The sequence below is a fragment of the Lolium perenne genome, chromosome 7 (assembly GCF_019359855.2).
Source record: "Lolium perenne isolate Kyuss_39 chromosome 7, Kyuss_2.0, whole genome shotgun sequence".
Taxonomy (NCBI): domain Eukaryota; kingdom Viridiplantae; phylum Streptophyta; class Magnoliopsida; order Poales; family Poaceae; genus Lolium; species Lolium perenne.
The window spans coordinates 227,056,483-227,077,873 of NC_067250.2; positions in this window are offsets into that span (position 1 = coordinate 227,056,483).

A 21,391-nucleotide genomic window follows, 5' to 3' on the forward strand; every position below is an offset into this window, starting at 1 on the left:
TACATCTTTATACTTTTGCATTTCACAAAGTTCAACAAAATTATTGAGATGGGCAGCAGCATCATCAGAACTAACACCAGAAAATTGCTCTCGCATAACAAGATTCAGTAAAGCAGGTTTAATTTCAAAGAATTCCGCTGTAGTAGCGGGTGGAGCAATAGGTGTGCATAAGAAATCATTACTATTTGTAGTTGTGAAGTCACACAACTTAGTATTCTCAGCAGTATTCATTTTAGCAACAGTAAATAAAGTAAACTAGATAAAGTAAATGCAAGTAACTAATTTTTTTGTGTTTTTGATATAGCAAACAAGATAGTAAATAAAGTAAAACTAGCAACTATTTTTTTTGTGTTTTGTTTTAGTGCAGCAAACAAAGTAGTAAATAAAATAAAGCAAGACAAAAACAAAGTAAAGAGATTGGATTGTGAAGACTCCCCTTGCAGCGTGTCTTGATCTCCCCGGCAACGGCGCCAGAAAAAGAGCTGCTGGCGCAAAGTTGACGTGGGAGTTAGAAATCTTTGAGGAGTAACTTTCTTCGTTCCCCGGCAAAGGCGCCAGAAAAAGAGCTTGATGGCGTGTAACACACACGTTCGTTGGGAACCCCAAGAGGAAGGTATGTTGCACACAGTAGCAAGTTTTCCCTCAGAAAGAAACCAAGGTTTATCGAACCAGTAGGAGCCAAGAAGCACGTTGAAGGTTGATGGCGGCGAGATGTAGTGCGGCGCAACACCAGGGATTCCGGCGCCAACGTGGAACCTGCACAACACAACCAAAGTACTTTGCCCCAACGAAACAGTGAGGTTGTCAATCTCACCGGCTTGCTGTAACAAAGGATTAGATGTATAGTGTGGATGGTGATTGTTTGCAGAGAACAGTAGAAACAGTATTGCAGTAGATTGTATTCGATGTAAAAGAATGGACCGGGGTCCACAATTCACTAGAGGTGTCTCTCCCATAAGAAATAGCATATTGGGTAAACAAATTACAGTTGGGCAATTGACAAATAGAGAGGGCATGACAATGCACATACATGACATGATGAGTATTGTGAGATTCAATTGGGCATTACGACAAAGTACATAGACCGCTATCCAGCATGCATCTATGCCTAAAAAGTCCACTTTCAGGTTATCATCCGAACCCCTTCCGGTATTAAGTTGCAAGCAACAGACAATTGCATTAAGTATGGTGCGTAATGTAACCAATAACTATATCCTCGAACATAGCATCAATGTTTTATCCCTAGTGGCAACAGCACATCCACAACCTTAGAACTTTCTGTCACTGTCCCAGATTTAATGGAGGCATGAACCCACTATCGAGCATAAATACTCCCTCTTGGAGTTACTAGCAAAAACTTGGCCAGAGCCTCTACTAACAACGGAGAGCATGCAAGATCATAAACAACACATAGATTGATAATCAACATAACATAGTATTCTCTATTCATCGGATCCCAACAAACACACATGTAGCATTACAGATAGATGATCTTGATCATGATAGGCAGCTCACAAGATCAGACAATGATAGCACAATGGGGAGAAGACAACCATCTAGCTACTGCTATGGACCCTTAGTACAGGGGTGAACTACTCACACATCAATCCGGAGGCGACCATGGCGGTGTAGAGTCCTCCGGGAGATGATTCCCCTCTCCGGCAGGGTGCCAGAGGTGATCTCCAGAATCCCCCGAGATGGGATTGGCGGCGGCGGCGTCTCAGTATGTTTTCTCGTATCGTGGCTCTCGGTACTGGGGGTTTCGCGACGAAGGCTATTTGTAGGCGGAAGGGTAGGTCAGGGGGCCGCCCGAGGGGCCCACACCACAGGCCGGCGCGGCCAGGGCCTGGGCCGCGCCGCCCTGTTGTGTGGCCACCTCGTGGCCCCACTTCGTCGACTCTTCGGTCTTCTGGAAGCTTCGTCCAAAAATAGGACCCTGGGCGTTGATTTCGTCCAATTCCGAGAATATTTCCTTACTAGGATTTCTGAAACCAAAAACAGCAGAAAACAGCAACTGGCTCTTCGGCATCTCGTTAATAGGTTAGTGCCGGAAAATGCATAATAATGACATATAATGTGTATAAAACATGTGAGTATCATCATAAAAGTAGCATGGAACATAAGAAATTATAGATACGTTTGAGACGTATCACTGTGGTCAAAGGAGAGCTATATAAACGAAGTATTTCGGGAGTACTACAAAGGTGCGTCACACCCGAAGAAGGAAGGGTGATCCTGAAAGATGTACATGAAGGAATTTGCGGTCACCACGCAAGCAGCCAAGCTATTGCTGCCAAAGTCTTTCGAGCTGGATTTTATTGGTTGACAGCAATAGAAGATGCAAAAGAGATAGTACGGACCTGTGATGCGTGCCAGAGGTTTGCCGCAAAACCTCACTCCCCGGCAGCAGAGCTGATGCCAATACCCTTGTCTTGGCCCTTTGCTCAATGGGGCCTCGATATGGTGGGAAAGCTACATAAATCCTGGCCATGAGGGAAGGAGTATATGTTGGTAGCTGTCGACAAATTCACAAAGTGGATAGAAGCGAAGCCGATAAATTCACCGGATGGAGCATCCGCCGTTAAATTCATAAAAAGTATCGTCTTAAGATTTGGGGTGCCGCATAGCATCGTCACAGACAATGGCAGTAACTTCACATCCCATGAATTCAAGGATTACTGCGAGGAAGTAGGTATCAAGCTACACTTTGCGTCAGTTGCGCACCCGCAAACCAATGGGCAAGTCGAAAAAGCCAATGGCATCATATGCAACGGCATCAAGAAACGCTTGTTAGCACCATTGGAGAAAGCTCGACACACCTGGCCAGAGGAGTTGCCCAGTGTGTTGTGGAGCATACGAACAACACCAAACACAGCGACACAAGAAACTCCATTCTTCTTGGTCCATGGAGCGGAAGCAGTACTGCCAATTGAGATTGAGCATGATTCTCCACGAGTCGTGGAATATGATGAAGAGGTGTCGAGAAAAGCACTAGAAGATGACGTCGATGCACTCGACGAGGCTCGAGATGAAGTACTCTCTCGAGTAACCAAATATCAACAGGACCTGAAGAATTACCACAGTCGACGTTTACGGCCAAGATCCTTTCAGGTGGGAGATCTAGTCCTTCGGCTCACGCAAAAAAGTCATGAGAAGCTCGAGTCACCATGGCTTGGACCTTACATCGTCACAGAAGTAATCAGAGGAGGAGCATACAGGATAAAGGACAAGAAGACAGGGGTGGAGGAGCAAAACCCCTGGAACGTGGCGCAACTCAGGCGGTTCTACGCCTAGAGTCGAAATACAGTCCTTGTAAAAACACAATGTACTGAAACGTCCGCGAGCTTCCAGACGCACTCTTTTCCTTTTTCGGGGCACCGAGTGGGGCCGGGAAAGGTTTTTAATGAGGTGGGCTCGCGGTGCTGCAATATAGTAAAGATAGTGACAGTATAACTCTTTTTCATCGACACGCTCAAAGGCTCAGGCCCGACGATTCTCAATATAGTTCTTCAAAAAAAGATAGTCTCGCCTTGGTATTAAATACCTCGCGAGTCAATCAAAATACAAAATAGTACTCGACAAGAAAGCTCGGGGGCTGATACTCGCCAAAACTACATATTGAATAAATGCCTTGGTTCAAAACCTCGCAATACACAAATACAGAAAATAGGCCACGAAAACACTTGGGGGCTAGACAAATATAGACATATGATGATTGCTTCACAATTCAGTCACAAGGGTGGCTTACAAAGAAGAGTGGTCTACCAAAGAAAAATTAGTCACGATTCAATTTGTTATCAATGGTAATTCTGCCCTCTTCGGGAGCAGCACCAAGAAAATCAGCATAATGACCATCTGCAAAAAAGTCGGCATCCATCCGAAGAAGATCTTCAATCATTTCTTCGGCTACAGGCGAAACCTTCGTGTTAATTCTGTCGACACCAACTCTTCGACGCCTTACCTTCTCATGAACTTTTGCAACAACTTGGGTCAGGTCAAGCTTCGAGTGGTAGATCTGAAGCATGATAAGGGCAAACCTGGCGCCAGCTACTAGTTGAGCTTTTACAAAACCATGGATCTTATGGGGGTCCTTAAATCTTCCCATTAGCTCAGGAAGAGTTTGTGGCTGAACGTTCCGAGGAAACATGGAGTTATAAACCATAGACAGGGTCCTGGTACAAAAATCAAGGAAGTCGCGAGTTTGGGAGGTGCGATCTTGAAATCTGACAATCTGTCGGGTCCTCTCCGGGGTAGCCCAGAACAGAGAACCATGGTCAAGGGCAAGGTTAACAAGGAGGCTCGTCCTAGTATTTACCCTTTCTTCTTCGGCAGCAGCATCAATAAAGGAACCTATCAAGCAACGGTGCAGAAATTTTTTAAGAGACATAGCATGAAGGCGGAAGGTATCGTGGTCTTATAAAGAAAGATGCGACAAGCATACCCGACATATCCGCGCTGGCTTCATTCATTAACTCGAGCATAAAATTCTCTCGAGCAGTCGCCTTTTCAGCCTCAGAAACGGCGATTTCCTTAGTAGCCATGACCTCTTGAGCTTGCTGAAGCGCAATTTTTTCGGCCTCAGATGCTTTGCGAGACTGTTCCATCATCACAAGTGTTTGCTTCTTCAAATACTGAAGTTGCTGTCGAAGTTCTTCCATTTCTTGCGGCAAGGAACCTTCAGCAGGTTCAGTATTAGCAAAAACTTTTCTTGAGCGAGAAGGAGAAGGCAAAACATCGGAAGGAGCAGAAGACGGAGTATAGTTATCAAACACCAACTGAAATTTAACAAAAAAATCGACATCAATCAACAAGCAAGATAGAGTTTTCATTGATCTTCCAGAATATTTACAAAGCATTACAGTGGAGCTAGTGGGATAAGTGTCGCCAAATAGCTACTTTGGCGACATCATCAAAAGCAAAAGAAAGAAAAAGAGGAGGCGTTCAACTAGACCTCCGGCTTTGATGAGCTAGGAGTTGAAGCTGGCTTGATCCCGAGATAGCCCAGGATTTTCTTCGCGTTGGGCTTGGCAGCCTTGATCAACGAACGCCATTTCATTTGTTCTATCTGCTCGGTGGCGCCAACTTTCATCCAGTCAACAGTTTGTTGGCTGTCCGCAACCAAGGCAACAGTGCTTTCGACAGCAACCTTCGTGTTCTCCTGGCGCATCTTCAGTCCAAGATCTTCTGGCGAATCGAAGTCCTTGGCAAGAGCAAGGAAAGTTTTGGGCTCCTCTTTCCTTGGGAAGAAGTAGGGGAACAGCTTTGATAAACCCGCGTCAGCATGTTCTATGCCTTCGCGAACTTCAGTTCCATGAAACTCCAGGAAAGAGAGTGCGTCCAGAAGAGGATCATCGTCGGGATCTTCAAGCTCAAATTCTTGGTTTGTTTTGGCTGCCGAAGAAAATATGTGTTGGTCGACAGCAAGAAAGGAAAATTAACCCTAAAAAAAGGAAAAGATAGAAGGGGACGACAAAATTACCGACAAAGCGCCGATTCTGCGCATTCAAGCGTTTGGTGATCGCCTTTTCACGAGCAATCTGGGCGGCCTTGTGTTCGTTCAAAGCAGCTTCGGCGACATCAAGCCTTTTCTGCAGATCTTCGACACCAGCAGCCTTTGCCGTGGCCTTTTCAGCTTCTGCTTTAGCTTGGCTAGCATCAAGTTCAGCCTTCTTGCGAGCCGTTTCACTCTGCTCCAGTTTCTGAGCAAGAGTGTCGACAAGCTTGTTGGCTTCTGCAAGTTTTTCTGCCACAATAGTCAAGAGTCGTCAAAATTACAACAAAGCAGGAGCAAGAAGTCATAAAGCAGGGTCAAGTTAAGAGGCATGAACCCACTATCGAGCATAAGTACTCCCTCTTGGAGCTACAAGCAATGACTTGGCCAGAGCCTCTACTAGCAACGGAGAGCATGCAAGATCATAAACAACACATAGATAGATTGATAATCAACATAGCATAGTATTCATTATTCATCGGATCCCAACAAACGCACATGTAGCTTTACAGATAGATGATCTTGATCATGTTAGGCAGCTCACAAGATCAGACAATGATAGCACAATGGGGAGAAGACGGCCATCTAGCTACTGCTATGGACCCATAGTCCAGGGGTGAACTACTCACTCATCAATCCGGAGGCGACCATGGCGATGAAGAGTCCTCCGGGAGATGATTCCCCTCTCCGGCAGGGTGCCGGAGGCGATCTCCTGAATCCCCCGAGATGGGATTGGCGGCGGCGGCATCTCTGGAAGGTTTTACGTATCGTGGCTCTCGGTACTGGAACTATCTTCGACGAAGGCTTAAGTAGGCGAAGAGGTAGGTCAAGGGGCATCATGAGGGACCCACACGACAGGGCCGCGCAACCAGCACCTGGGCCGCGCCGCCCTGTTGTCTGGCCACCTCGTGGCCCCACTTCGTTTCCTCTCCGGTGTTCTGGAAGCTTCGTGGAAAAATAGGACCCTGGGCGTTGATTTCGTCCAATTCTGAGAATATTTCCTTACTAGGATTTCTGAAACCAAAAACAGCAGAAAACAAAGAATCGGCTCTTCGGCATCTCGTTAATAGGTTAGTGCCGGAAAATGCATAATAATGACATATAATGTGTATAAAACATGTGAGTATCATCATAAAAGTAGCATGGAACATAAGAAATTATAGATACATTTGAGACGTATCAAGCATCCCCAAGCTTAGTTCCTACTCGTCCCGAGTAGGTAAACGATAACAAAGATAATTTCTTAAGTGACAATGCTACCAACATAATCTTGATCAATACTATTGTAAGCACATGTAATGAATGCAGCGATTTGAAACAATGGTAAATGTAATGAGTAAACAATTGAATCATATAGCAAAGACTTTTCATGAATAGTACTTTCAAGACAAGCATCAATAAGTCTTGCATAAGAGTTAACTCATTAAGCAATAGTTTCATAGTAAAGGCATTGAAGCAACACAAAGGAAGATTAAGTTTCAGCGGTTGCTTTCAACTTATAACATGTATATCTCATGGATATTGTCAACATAAAGTAATATAACAAGTGCAATATGCAAGTATGTAGGAATCAATGCACGGTTAACACAAGTGTTTGCTTCTTGAGATAGAAGGAAATGGGTAAACTGACTCAACAATAAAAGTAGAAGAAAGGCCCTTCGCAGAGGGAAGCATTGATTGCTATATTTGTGCTAGAGCTTTTATTTTGAAAACAAGAAACAATTTTGTCAACGGTAGTAATAAAGCATATCAGTTATGTAAATTATATCCTACAAGTTGCAAGCCTCATGCATAGTATACCAATAGTGCCCGCACCTTGTCCTAATTAGCTTGGATTTACATGGATTATCATAGCATAGCATATGTTTTAACCAAGTGTCACAATGGGGTACCCCTATGCCGCCTGTACAAAGGTCTAAGGAGAAAGCTCGCATTGGATTTCTCGCATTTGATTATTCTCAACTTAGACATCCATACCGGGACAACATAGACAACAGATAGTGGACTCCTCTTTAAGACATAAGCATTCAACAACAAATAATATTCTCATAAGAGATTGAGGTTTATTGTCCAAACTGAAACTTCCACCATGGATCATGGCTTTAGTTAGCGGCCCAATGTTCTTCTCTAACAATATGTATACTCAAACCATTTGATCATGATAAATCACCCTTACTTCAGACAAGACGAACATGCATAGCAACTCACATGATATTCAACAAAGAAATAGTTGATGGCATCCCCAGGAACATGGTTATCGCACAACAAGCAACTTATAAGAGATAAGACGCATAAGTACATATTCAATACCACAATAGTTTTTAGGCTATTTGTCCCATGAGCTATATATTGCAAAGATAAAGAATAGAAATTTTAAAGGTAGCACTCAAGCAATTTACTTTGGAATGGCAGAGAAATACCATGTAGTAGGTAGGTATGGTGGACACAAGTGGCATAGTATTTGGCTCAAGGATTTTGGATGCATGAGAAGTATTCCCTCTCGATACAAGGTTTAGGCTAGCAAGGTTGTTTGAAGCCAACTCAAGTATGAACCGGTACAGCAAAACTCACATAAAAGACATATTGTAAGCATTATAAGACTCTATACCGTCTTCCTTGTTGTTCAAACCCTCACCAGAAAATATCTAGACTTAGAGAGACCAAACATGCAAACCAAATTTTAGCAAGCTCTATGTATTTCTTCATTAATAGGTGCAAAGTATATGATGCAAGAGCTTAAACATGAGCACAACAATTGCCAAGTATCACATTATTCAAGATATTCTACCAATTACCACATATAGCATTTTCCGTTTCCAACCATATAACAATTTAACGAAGCAGTTCAACCTTCGCCATGAATATTATGAGTAAAGCTAAGGACATATTTGTCCATATGCAACAGCGGAGCGTGTCTCTCTCCCACACAAGGAATGCTAGGATCCAACTTTATTCAAACAAAACAAAAAAAACATACTGACGCTCCAAGTAAAGCACATAAGATGTGATGGAATAAAAATATAGTTTCACTAGAGGAACCTGATAATGTTGTCGATGAAGAAGGGGATGCCTTGGGCATCCCCAAGCTTAGACGCTTGAGTCTTCTTGAAATATGCAGGGATGAACCACCGGGGCATCCCCAAGCTTAGAGCTTTCACTCTCCTTGATCATATGGTATCATCCTCCTCTCTTGACCCTTGAAAACTTCCTCCACACCAAACTTAAAACAAACTCATTAGAGGGTTAGTGCATAATCAAAAATTTCACATGTTCAGAGGTGACACAATCATTCTTAACACTTCTGGACATTGCACAATGCTACTGAAAGTTAATGGAACAAAGAAATCCATCTAACATAGCAAAACAGGCAATGTGAAATAAAAGGCAGAATCTGTCAAAACAGAACAGTCCGTAAAGACGAATTTTTTAGAGGCACCAGACTTGCTCAAATGAGAAAACTCAAAACTAATGAAAGTTGCGTACATATCTGAGGATCACGCACGTAAATTGGCATAATTTTATGAGTTTCCTACAGAGAATTTTACCCAGATCCGTGACAGCAAGAAAATCTGTTTCTGCGCAGTAATCCAAATCTAGTATCATCCTTCGATTAGAGACTTTACTTGGCACAACAATGCAATAAAACTAAGATAAGGAGAGGTTGCTACAGTAGTAACAACTTCCAAGACTCAAATATAAAACAAAAATACTATAGTAAAATAATGGGTTGTCTCCCATAAGCGCTTTTCTTTAACGCCTTTCAGCTAGGCGCAGAAAGTGTGTATCAAGTATTATCAAGAGATGAAGCATTGGATGCTCCATTATCTATAGTGGTATTAAGAGCTTTGTCAATTTTAGGCCTATAATAATGTTTTGGTTTAGGCACCTTAGAGACATACATGAACTTTTGCTCCTTACCCATATAAGCTTTCTCCTTATATTTAAGAGAAGAAAAAGTTGAACCCAAAATTCCCATAGCTTCTTCAAGTTCACTAATCCTATGAGTTTGATTATCATGAGTAGCACAAGTTTCTAAGACGGAAATTCTCTCATTAATTTCTCCTAGAGATTTATCAAGCTTATCAGTGCTATTAAGTAATATTCCCAATTTAGCCTCAATACTTGGAAGATTTTGCTCTATGGTCTCCATCTTTTTCATAATATCTTCAAGAGAAATTTCAGTTTTAACTTCATTAACAGGTGGTATTCCAAATAGACTTTCAATAATGCAGCTAGCTTCTAAAGCAGGAGTGCCTAGGAAATTACCTCCCGCGAGGCAATCAAGAACATACCTATTCCAACTAGAGATAACAACATAAAAATTCCTGAGTAGGATAATAGTGGAGTGTTTCTTAGTGCACCTATTATGAGCATCACTAATTCTATACCAAGCATCTTTTAAACATTCTCCCCCTTGTTGTTTAAGCGAACGAACTTCAACTTCAGGATTACTCATTTTAGCAATAGTAAATAAAGTAAACTAGATAAAGTAAATGCAAGTAACTAATTTTTTTGTGTTTTTAATATAGCAAACAAGATAGTAAATAAAGTAAAACTAGCAACTAATTTTTTCGTGTTTTGTTTTAGTGCAGCAAACAAAGTAGTAAATAAAAGTAAAGCAAGACAAAAACAAAGTAAAGAGATTGGAGGTGGAGACTCCCCTTGCAGCGTGTCTTGATCTCCCCGGCAACGGCGCCAGAAAATGTATTGCTTGATAGCGTGTAAACACACGTCCGTTGGGAACCCCAAGAGGAAGGTGTGATGCGTATAGAAGCAAGTTTTCCCTCAGTAAGAAACCAAGGTTATCGAACCAGTAGGAGCCAAGAAGCACGTTGAAGGTTGATGGCGGCGGAGTGTAGTGCGGCGCAACACCAGGGATTCCAGCGCCAACGTTGAACCTGCACAACACAACCAAATTACTTTGCCCCAACGTGACAGTGAGGTTGTCAATCTCACCGGCTTGTTGTAACAAAGGATTAGATGTATAGTGTGGAAGATGATGTTTGCAAAGAACAGTAAAACAAGTATTGCAGTAGATTGTATTCGATGTAAAAGAATGGACCGGGGTCCACAGTTCACTAGAGGTGTCTCTCCCATAAGAAATAGCATATTGGGTAAACAAATTACAGTTGGGCAATTGACAAATAAAGAGAGCATAACATTGCACATACATGTTATGATGAGTAGTGTGAGATTTAATTGGGCATTACGACAAAGTACATAGACCGCTATCCAGCATGCATCTATGCCTAAAATGTCCACCTTCAGGTTATCATCCGAACCCCTTCCAGTATTAAGTTGCAAACAACAGACAATTGCATTAAGTATGGTGCGTAATGTAATCAACAAATACATCCTTAGATATAGAATTGATGTTTTATCCCTAGTGGCAACAGCATATCCACAACCTTAGAGGTTGCTGTCACTCCCCCAGATTTAATGGAGGCATGAACCCACTATCGAGCATAACTACTCCCTCTTGGAGTTACAAGCAATGACTTGGCCAGAGCCTCTACTAGCAACGGAGAGCATGCAAGATCATAAACAACACATATATAGATTGATAATCAACATAGCATAGTATTCAATATTCATCGGATCCCAACAAACGCACATGTAGCTTTACAGATAGATGATCTTGATCATGTTAGGCAGCTCACAAGATCAGACAATGATAGCACAATGGGGAGAAGACGACCATCTAGCTACTGCTATGGACCCATATTCCAGGGGTGAACTACTCACTCATCAATCCGGAGGCGACCATGGCGATGAAGAGTCCTCCGGGAGATGATTCCCCTCTCCGGCAGGGTGCCGGATGCGATCTCCTGAATCCCCCGAGATGGGATTGGCGGCGGCGTCTCTGGAAGGTTTTCCGTATCATGGCTCTCGGTAGTGGAACTATGTTCGACGAAGGCTTAAGTAGGCGAAGAGGTAGGTCAAGGGGCGTCACGAGGGACCCACACGACAGGGCCGCGCGGCCAGCACCTGGGCCGCGCCGCCCTGTTGTCTGGCCACCTCGTGGCCCCACTTCGTTTCCTCTCCGGTGTTCTGGAAGCTTCGTGGAAAAATAGGACCCTGGGCGTTGATTTCGTCCAATTCCGAGAATATTTCCTTACTAGGATTTCTGAAACCAAAAACAGCAGAAAACAGCAACTGGCTCTTCGTCATCTCGTTAATAGGTTAGTGCCGGAAAATGCATAATAATCTATACCTAATAATAAAGGGAGAAGCGTTTCCGTGGTTTGGTCCGTCAAGATGGTTTCGTCCGTCGTGGGCTATTTTCTTCGTCCGTTCGTTGGTTCTTCTACGTACATCAACCGGAATTCGTATGCCAAACTCAGACCTCCAAGTAGTAATCGACATGGAGTCTACGTGTCATGGGCTTCCAAACTGTGGCCTGGTCCGTCTCTTTCCCGATGGTATCCTAATTCTACACGTACACGCACACCCTTTACTCGTGTCTCCTTCAATCAAAATCCAATCCAAACTTGGAAACTAGAAACATAACAGTTTCCAAAAAGGAAAAGAACTTGGAATGTACATGATACGTTCTCCGAGCAAGAGACGACGAGTCCCGCCCAGGCGCCTACAAAGAACCATCCAACCTGACATCATCTTGAGCCGCGCCACCGCGGAATGGAGACGACCACCGGGTGTTCCAATCCGGTGAAAAGCGCCTTCGCATAGCGCAGCCGTTGCCGACCAGCGCAACTCTGACTCCACTCGGTCCGCGAAGATCGGATCACGAATATGGCGTAGAGGGTGCGAGAGAAGTAGCGAAACATGATCAAGGAGCAGTACCGCTGGGTCATCCAAAAACGTCCCCCTGCTCCTCACTAGCGTTGACAGTCGGCGAGTAGAAGATGTTGGCCTTTGAGAGCGGGCTCGGAGCCGAGCTCATCCGCACCATCGACAAGGCCGAGAAAAAGAATTTGGTTAGGCAAGCATGCTTGGGGCCAATCGAGCTGCTCCGCTACATCGACAAGGTCGGGTGACGCTGACATCGATCCAGATGGCTGGGTGCGTGACGTCCTTGGCGTCGCATAGACGAGCTAGGCGCTATGCCTAACCCGCAGCTTTGGTGATCCCCATGCTATCTTACATCGCCGGCACGCCTCAATCGTCAACTAGGCAGTTGCGGCCGTGGAAGCGTACGCGCGCTCCATCTAAGAGCTCTGTTGTTGATCGATCCGGGCGCCAAGTTATGTGGTTGCTGAGAATCTGAGATTCGTTTCTCCGGTTTGGTGTCTGCCTGTCTAGGTAACAAAAGAAAGTGCAAATGATTTCTTTGAAAACATGGTGTTCTGGGCGTTCGATGATGCAGGTCCGGCAACTCATGTCCCTCCCACTACGTTGGTGGTCGGCGACATACGTACGTGAGGCTGTTACAGGTATCTATGATCAGTGATCTGATTGCGGCTGATCCTGCCAATGACCAGTAGTTCGCCACGGTAGTCGCATCTTGCACCTGAAAGAAATTGGCAATAGTATATCCACATTGCATGGTGGAGCCCCATTGGCATATGGACGGCTGTACATATTGTGCTCTCTGTACAACACATCAGAACAAATTACACACGTACGAAGAAAGAACACCTACATGGTACTTCCATGGCGTACATTCAAGGAAAAAACCAAATTAAAAGACATGCACTTTTCTATCTGCACTTCAAGAAAAAGGAGTCGAGCCTAAAGCATAATTCAATGTTCTACAAGGCATGTAAGGACCCCTACACGTAGAAATACGAAATAGGGTGCCTGGCTGAATTGGCGGACAGAGTAGGGAGTGGTGGCACAATAATGCTACACTGACGGGAAGGGGCCTTACGTAAATTTGTTACCGGATTAGGTGTCAAGTCTAGCATTGTTGGTGGTGGCACGCCTAACCACGGAGCAGTTGTGGACTCGTTAAAAGTGGCTGGTTTTTGTGACACATTGTGGTTGTAATGACGATAACTTATTTTGTGTGCCATCACGAGGTCAGATTTTTTTCTCTCCTAAAACGTAAGTATGTCTATCTATACTTATAATATTTAATAATTTATATTAGTAAATATGAGACGATTGTGAAAAAAAAAGTTTTACACGGACGGTTTGTAGGAGCGATTAAATATTTATTGCTCCATTTACTTAAAAAAAATATTTATTGCTCCCGCTGCAACGCACGGGCACTTTTGCTAGTGACATATAATGTGTATAAAACATGTGAGTATCATCATAAAAGTAGCATGGAACATAAGAAATTATAGATACGTTTGAGACGTATCAGGGGGCAGCTGCCATGTCCTTAGCCATGTGCAAGGCACACAACCCAGAGCTTAACCTTGACCAAGTAACGGCTGGTGTTCCTCCGGACACGGACGTTAACGCACTTCTGGATACAGTCGGTGGCTACGACACGCGCATTGCCCGGAGAATTTGCCATGATGAATTCTATGATAAGGTGGTTCTTCCTGCTGACGAGCCCCTTGAAGCTGAGCTTCTCAAGGAGCGCGAGGCGGAGTCCAGACCTGCCGAATCCGGGAGCCAATACACTTGGACAGGCTCCAAGGACCAAGGTGGCGCTGCAACTCCTGCTGCAGATGAAGAAGAAGATGACGACGATGCCTCCTCTCCCGCCAAGGACGCAGAGAAAGAAGCTCCGAAAGCTGATGTCGATGCGGAAACTTCTCCGGCTAAGGAGAAGTAAAAACTTATTCCTGCGGAAAAAATTGACAAACAATGCATCATTTTGGCCCTAAGAGGGTTTGTAATATAACTTTAAATTCTTAAGTAGTTAGGGACGAAACACTTGTGCATGGGCGGAAATACTTATCCTGCTATCCGTTTGAATGTTATTTGCATGTTTCGTTTTGTTTGAAAGCAAGTGCTGGTTTCCATTTTTTCCGGCTTACTCATTTGACCTTCCGCGAGCCGGAAAACCTTTAGCCGGAAACGCTCGCCAGCGGCGACGAAGCCCAATGGCAATCCGTCAATAACCGCGGAAATAAGCCCCCAGCCAAGGTGCCGGAAATCTCTACTAGGAATCCACGAGTTCGCAACAGAAAATATTTCCACCAGAAAACTTAAGCTTACGTTCTAAAGGACGATTTTTTGAAAATCACAACTTTCGTACAAGCTTAGGCGGAAATATCCAGCTCTGCGGTTTTAGTCGGAAAACATGCATGATCTAAAAATGAACAATTAAAGGACGTAAAAGACACAAAGAGTGAACCAAAAGCTTTATTTCATTGATCATGCATAACTATTACAAGGTATGTAATTCTAAAATTTTGCTAAGTGTGGAAAGGACGTAGCTGTGCAATATTCCAAGGGCGATTTGTTTTATCGTAAATGTCATCCGGATCCTCTCGCTTGCGTTTTCGGTACCAGTTAGCAGGTATGTCCTTTAGTTCCCGGAAATCGACAAGGTAGTACGATCCATTGTGAAGCACTTTGCTAACGACGAAGGGTCCTTCCCATAGGGATTGTAGCTTATGATCTTTCACCTGACGAAGGCGGAGGACCAAGTCTCCGGCCATGAATGAGCGATTCCGAACTCGACGGCTATGATAACGTCGGAGTTTTTGCTGGTATATGGTGGAGCGTTGGTTAGCTAAATTCCGAGCTTCTTCGATCAGGTCCACAGATAGTTGTCTTGCCTCGTCAGCAGTTTCTTCGTTGTAGGCGGAAACTCGTGGGGAGTCGTGGATGATGTCGGAGGGGAGGACGGCTTCGGATCCGTATACCAGGAAGAACGGAGTGAATCCGGTTGACCTGTTAGGGGTAGTTCGTAAACTCCACAAAACATAATCTAACTCATCAGCCCAAGCTCCAGCTGCGTGTCGCAGCGGTTCTTCAAGGCGTGGTTTAATTCCTGATAATATGAGGCCGTTGGCCCTTTCGACCTGACCATTGGATTGTGGATGGGCCACAGAGGCAAGGTCAAGCCGAATCCCTACGTCTTCGCAATAATCCTTTAACTCTCCCTGTGCGAAGTTTGTGCCGTTATCTGTGATTATGCTGTGCGGGATGCCGAATCTCGTTACGAGGCTGCAGACGAATTTTAGTGCCGTAGCACCGTCGGCTTTTCTCACTAGCTTTGCCTCGATCCACTTGCTGAACTTGTCAACCGCGACCAGGAGGTACTCAAAACCGCCAGGACATGATTTCTTTAGTTTACCAACCATATCGAGCCCCCAGACCGCAAATGGCCAGGTGATAGGGATGGTCTTCAGCTCTTGGGCTGGAGCGTTTAGTTGAGTAGCGTAGTACTGGCAACCTCGGCAGGTCTTCACTAGTTTGTCAGCATCTTCTTTAGCTGTGAGCCAGTAAAATCCAAGCCGAAAAGCTTTTGCAACGAGTGACCTAGGGGCGGCATGATGCCCGAAGTCCCCTGCATGGATCTCTCTGAGGATTTCAATGCCGTCTTGATTGGAGACGCATTTGAGAAATACTCCTGTTGCGCTTCGTTTGTAGAGCTGTCCATCGACAATGGTGTAGGATCTTGCTCGTCTGATGATCTGTCGTGCGAGGACCTCGTCCTCTGGCAACTTTTGATCGATGAGGTAGTCCAGGAAAGACTGTGTCCATGCCGGAATGATAGCCATCACTTCCTTAGCCGGAGATACTGCCACCTCTGGGTTTTCCGGGTTAGCGCCCTTCATTGAGGGTATCCGTAAGTGCTCCAGGAAAATGCCAGGCGGAATTGGTTTCCTGCCGGATCCGAGCTTGGATAGCATATCTGCCGCTGTGTTATCGTCTCTCCTGGCGTACTTGACTTCGTAACCGAGGAAGCATTTGGCGATCTCGTCTACTTCATCTCTGTAAGCCGCCATGACGGAGTTTCTGGCGTTCCAGGTTCCGGCTACTTGCTGTGCCACCAGGTCGGAATCTCCGCAGCAAATGATGTGCTTGATCCCTATCTCATTAGCGATGCGCAGTCCGTGTAGTAGAGCCTCGTATTCTTCCATGTTGTTTGTAGCTTCGAAGTGGATCTGTAGAACGTACTGCAGTTCTTCTCCGGTAGGGGACTTCAGGGTGACTCCGGCTCCCGAGCCTTGGTGCTGCTTGGATCCATCGAAGTGCATAACCCATGTCTCTGGTTCCGGCTCCAGATATATATCCGGAGCTTCTGTCCAATCCGCGACAAAATCCGCCAAGATCTGGGACTTGATCGTAGTCCTAGCTTTGTAGTTGATGTCGAAGGCGGATAATTCGATGCCCCATTTTGCTGTGCGTCCTGTTGCGTCAGCGTTATTGAGAATCGTTGACAGCGAAGCTTTGCTCACAACTGTTACTGGATGCTCCTGGAAGTAGTGCCTCAGCTTCCTGCTACCTAGGAATACTCCATAGGCTAGCTTTTGAAAGTGAGGATATCTCTGGTTGGATTCCGTAAGCACTTCGCTAATGTAGTAGACTGGCCTTTGGACTGCATACTCGTGTCCTTCTTCCTGTCGCTCCACCACGATGACGAGACTGATGACTCTGTTAGTAGCTGCCAGATAAAGGAGCATAGGCTCTGACTCTTCTGGCGCTGCTAGGATGGGTGGGGAGGTGAGTATTTCCTTCAACCCTTGAAGTGCTGCATCAGCTGCCTCGTCCCAGACAAATTTGTCTGTCTTCTTCAATAGCTTGTACAGGGGTAGCGCCTTCTCGCCAAGACGGCTAACAAACCTGCTGATTGCTGCGACACAACCAGTTAGTCGCTGCACGTCTTTGAGACAAGTTGGCCTTTTGATGCACAGGATTGCCTTGATTTTCTCCGGGTTAACCTCAATGCCCCTGTTAGAGACAATGAAGCCAAGGAGTTTTCCAGCTGGAACACCAAAGACGCACTTCAGCGGATTCAACATCATCTTGTACCGACGGAGGTTCTCAAAGGTTTCTGTGAGATCGCTGATCAAGTCGGATCCTTTCCCGGTCATGACCGCGATGTCGTCGACGTATGCGTGTACGTTCCGGCCAATTTGGTCCTTCAGGCACCGCTGCATCGTACATTGGTAGGTGGCACCTGCGTTTTTCAAGCCAAAGGGCATAGTAACATAGCAGTAAGTGTCAAATGGGGTGATGAACGAGGTCGCCTTTTGGTCGGACTTCTTCATCCGGATCTGGTGATACCCGGAATATGCGTCAAGAAAACAAAGAAGTTCCGCCCCTATCGTTGAATCAATGACTTGGTCAATGCGCGGCAGGGGGAACGGATCCTTCGGACAATGCTTATTCAAGCCGGAGTAATCGATGCACATTCTTAGTATTTCAGAATTCTTTTTGGGTACAAGGACGGGGTTTGCGACCCAATCAGTATGGATAACTTCTATTACAAAACCTGCCTCTAGTAACTTAGCTAGTTCCATTCCTATGGCGCGGCGCTTCTTATCTCCAAAGCGTCGCATAGCTTGCTTCACCGGTTTTGCCCCCGGGTTTATGTTGAGGTAATGCTCGGCGAGTTCCCTAGGTACTCCGGGCATGTCAGAAGGCTGCCATGCGAAGATATCCATGTTAGCGCGAAGGAACTCGACAAGCGCGTCTTCCTATTTGGGGTCCATGTTGGCTCCGACCGAGACATGTTTAGAGGAATCTCCCTTCTTGAGGTCGATGTTTTTGGTCTCTATCGCGGCTTTGAACGAGCTTTTCTTCTCGGAGATTTGCTTCTTGGTGGTCTGCATCTCTGTCAGATCCACCCCGGCTCTGTAGCCTTTCAGCTCCTCTCCGGATATCACAGACTCTACGAAGGCGGCTTCACCCAACTCGCACTCGTGAGCCTTTTTGTAGTCTCCGAATATGGTAATCATACCATTTGGACCCGGAATCTTGAGATTCTTGTAAATGTAGCACGCTCTTGCGTGGAACTTGTGGTAGGTGGGTGACATAGGCATCCCCAATGGGCCTGCCGAAGATAGTACCCGGGGTTTACTGAAAGCCCATGACTCGAAGAATACGAAGTTCGGAAGCCCAAGATAGAGTTAAGGAAAGTTAGAGTTGTATTAGGAAACATAGATTTGTAATCTTGCGGGACGGGTCAGAAACCCTCCCGGACTCTGTAACTTGTGTATCACGAATCCCTCGGCTCCACCTCCTATATAAGGGTGAGTCGAGGGACAAAGAAAGGATCGAATCATTGTCTCACGTAACCCTAGTTTTCATATTCGTCGAGTACTTTTCGGCTGAAACCTTCGAGATCTACTTGCCCTCTACTTCCAACTAAATCCTAGTCTACAATCTGTAGGCATTGATAAGTTAATCCCTTGTCAATTGGCGCCGTCTGTGGGAATTAGAGGCGTCAAGGAGCTGATCTCGATGGCACGTTCAAGATCTTCGACTTCATCAACTGCAAGCAAAGCGATGGACAGAGGTAAACAGATCGAAACTGGTCTAGTCGATTTTGTGCCTCACCCGCCCTCCCGTTTGGATGCATATGCGAATCTGGAGGAGCCCATGGAGATGACATTCGGAAGGTTCCACTTTCGCGTCGAAAAGGAAGGAGCGTATCGTCTCGAAATTCCGATCTCGTCGGGATTATCAGCGGTCGTTCCCGATTTTTCGAGCTCGACATCATCAGTCGAGTCAGGCGACGAAGAAATCTCCTCGCCACGCTTCATCAGTACCAGGGCAAGCGAAAAACTCGCCAAGATCTTCAGCGACATGTCCTTCGAGTCGTCTGCGGACTCCAATATAAGCAGCGATTCTGACAGTGTCGACAGTCTCGACTTCGTCAACAAATCCATCACTGTGGGAAAGGTCTTCGCCAGTCTACACGACGGTGTCACCGATCTCAAAAAAATAGAAAAAATAAAGTATCATCAGATCTATGCGATCGGAGAACCAAGCCGACCTGAGGAAGAGACATCAGAGAACTTCGACGAGGCGGGAAATCCGTTCGTTGATCCTGCGGATCTCACGCGAGGCCTAGGAACAAAATATATCGGCACGACGACACGAGAGATGGTGCGATTTCCGCAGGCAGTATGGGATCGAGTGGAAACAGATATCAATGGCACAGAGCCGATGACCGTAACAGCGACACCAGAGGAATTACAAGCATATCAATATAGGCTCGCGCGTACTAGGCGAGAACTCGAAAAACAGAAAATCGCGCTAGACAGGAGGCAAGAAGCAGCATCAGCATCAAGCAGGCGAAGAGCGGAACAGAGTCGACAATCAGGAACCTCGGGAAGCAGTCACAGAGGGGCTCGCAACAGGGCAAGGTCTCGACTAAACAACATACCCGAAGCTGAGAGGGAGAATCTAGTCCAAAACCTCGACATGTCCTTTATGTCGATAGACACGAGGGGGAACATTATTCCTAAGACACCAGAAGCAGGGTACATGGCGACGCAAGCTTTCATCCTCGCGTCCAAACCACCTGCCGGAGATCCAAGAGAGGCACTGTACAATATGGCCATGGCAGGAGTTGGAGCCATGGGAGCGGCGTTCGTAAATTCACCTCCCGAAGGATCAGCAAGGCAAAATAGTCCACGACCTGCTGTCGCAGCACCAGTTCTTGAAAGAACAAGCGGAGCAAGAGACACAGAAATTCAAGCAAGAGTAGATAGGGCACGACAAAATAGAAGGGAGCATCGACATTCTCCAGACATAGCCGAAGAGGATATGTGTGGGCTACCATGTTTTACAAGGAGGGTCCGAAAAACTCGGGTGCCTTCGGGGTTTAAGTTACCCGATAATTTGAAGAAATTCGATGGCCTGTAAGATCCCGAGGATTGGCTGGTCGATTATCTCGAGACGGTGAAGCTAATAGGCGGAACAAGAGCAACGGCCATGCAAAGCATTCAAGTACACCTGAGTGGAGCCACAAGATCTTGGATAAAGAAGCTCCCTCCGGGTTCCATTGACAGCTGGGACGATTTTGAGGATATATTCGTCAAGAACTTCCGATCCACCTGCAAAAAGCCTGCATCGCTAGAGGAGCTGAGGTCGTGTCGACAAAAGCATGACGAATCTATGAGAAAGTACATCCAAAGGTGGAACATCATTAAAAACTTGGCAGAGAACATATCTGACGAGAGGGCAATAGATGCGTTCGTGGCAGGAATCCAGCGAGGCGATTTCGTCGAGGACTTGGGAAGAACCAACCCAAAGACAGTATCAGCGCTGATGGAGATAGCAAACATGTGGGCGGATGGAGAAGATGTTGTTCACAATAAGCGGCATAGGTCACCAGAGGAGGACCGTAGTCGAAATTTTCAAAATAGACGACGTTCTTTTCGGAAGTTCTCGAGTTATGATGCTCCTGGCCAAATATCGGCTGGTTTTCGAGCAAGCAGAGGAGGAAGCAATAGAGATAACTACCAAAGAAGCAACGAGCAGCAAGGCGACAATAGAGATGACTCCCGAAACAACAGGCAAAATAGTGGACCAAGGTTCCAGAGACCGTATGTGTCTCCCGAGGATATGATGAACGGCCCGTGTCAGATGCATTTCTATGTCGACAATAACGGGAAAAGGCAGTCAGGACATTTGCAGAACGATTGTCGAAACTTTCAAGCAATGTTGTGGTTCGCCGGGCAAGCCAATGCCCAGGTAGCGAGTCGAAATCCTCAGGGACCTAGGAGTGAGATCCACCTACCACCTCCTCCCGCAATCACGGACGAAAATCAGCACCAGCTGAGAATAGCGGCAGCTCAGCATCCACCTCCATATGTCGACCCCAATTCCAATGGTGCGGTGTCGATGATTCAGAAGGCTAGGCCATCTAACAGGGCTCAGAAAGTAATTTCGCGACAGGTGTTCATGGCAGAAAAGATGCCTCCACCAACGATTGACTATCTAAACTGGTCAGGACAGGACATTGGCTTCACAATTGATGATCACCCACAGCAAGTTCCTCGACCAGGGCAGTCCGCACTTATCTTACCAGCAGTGATCGCAGGGTTTGACGTATCTCGAGTGTTCATAGAT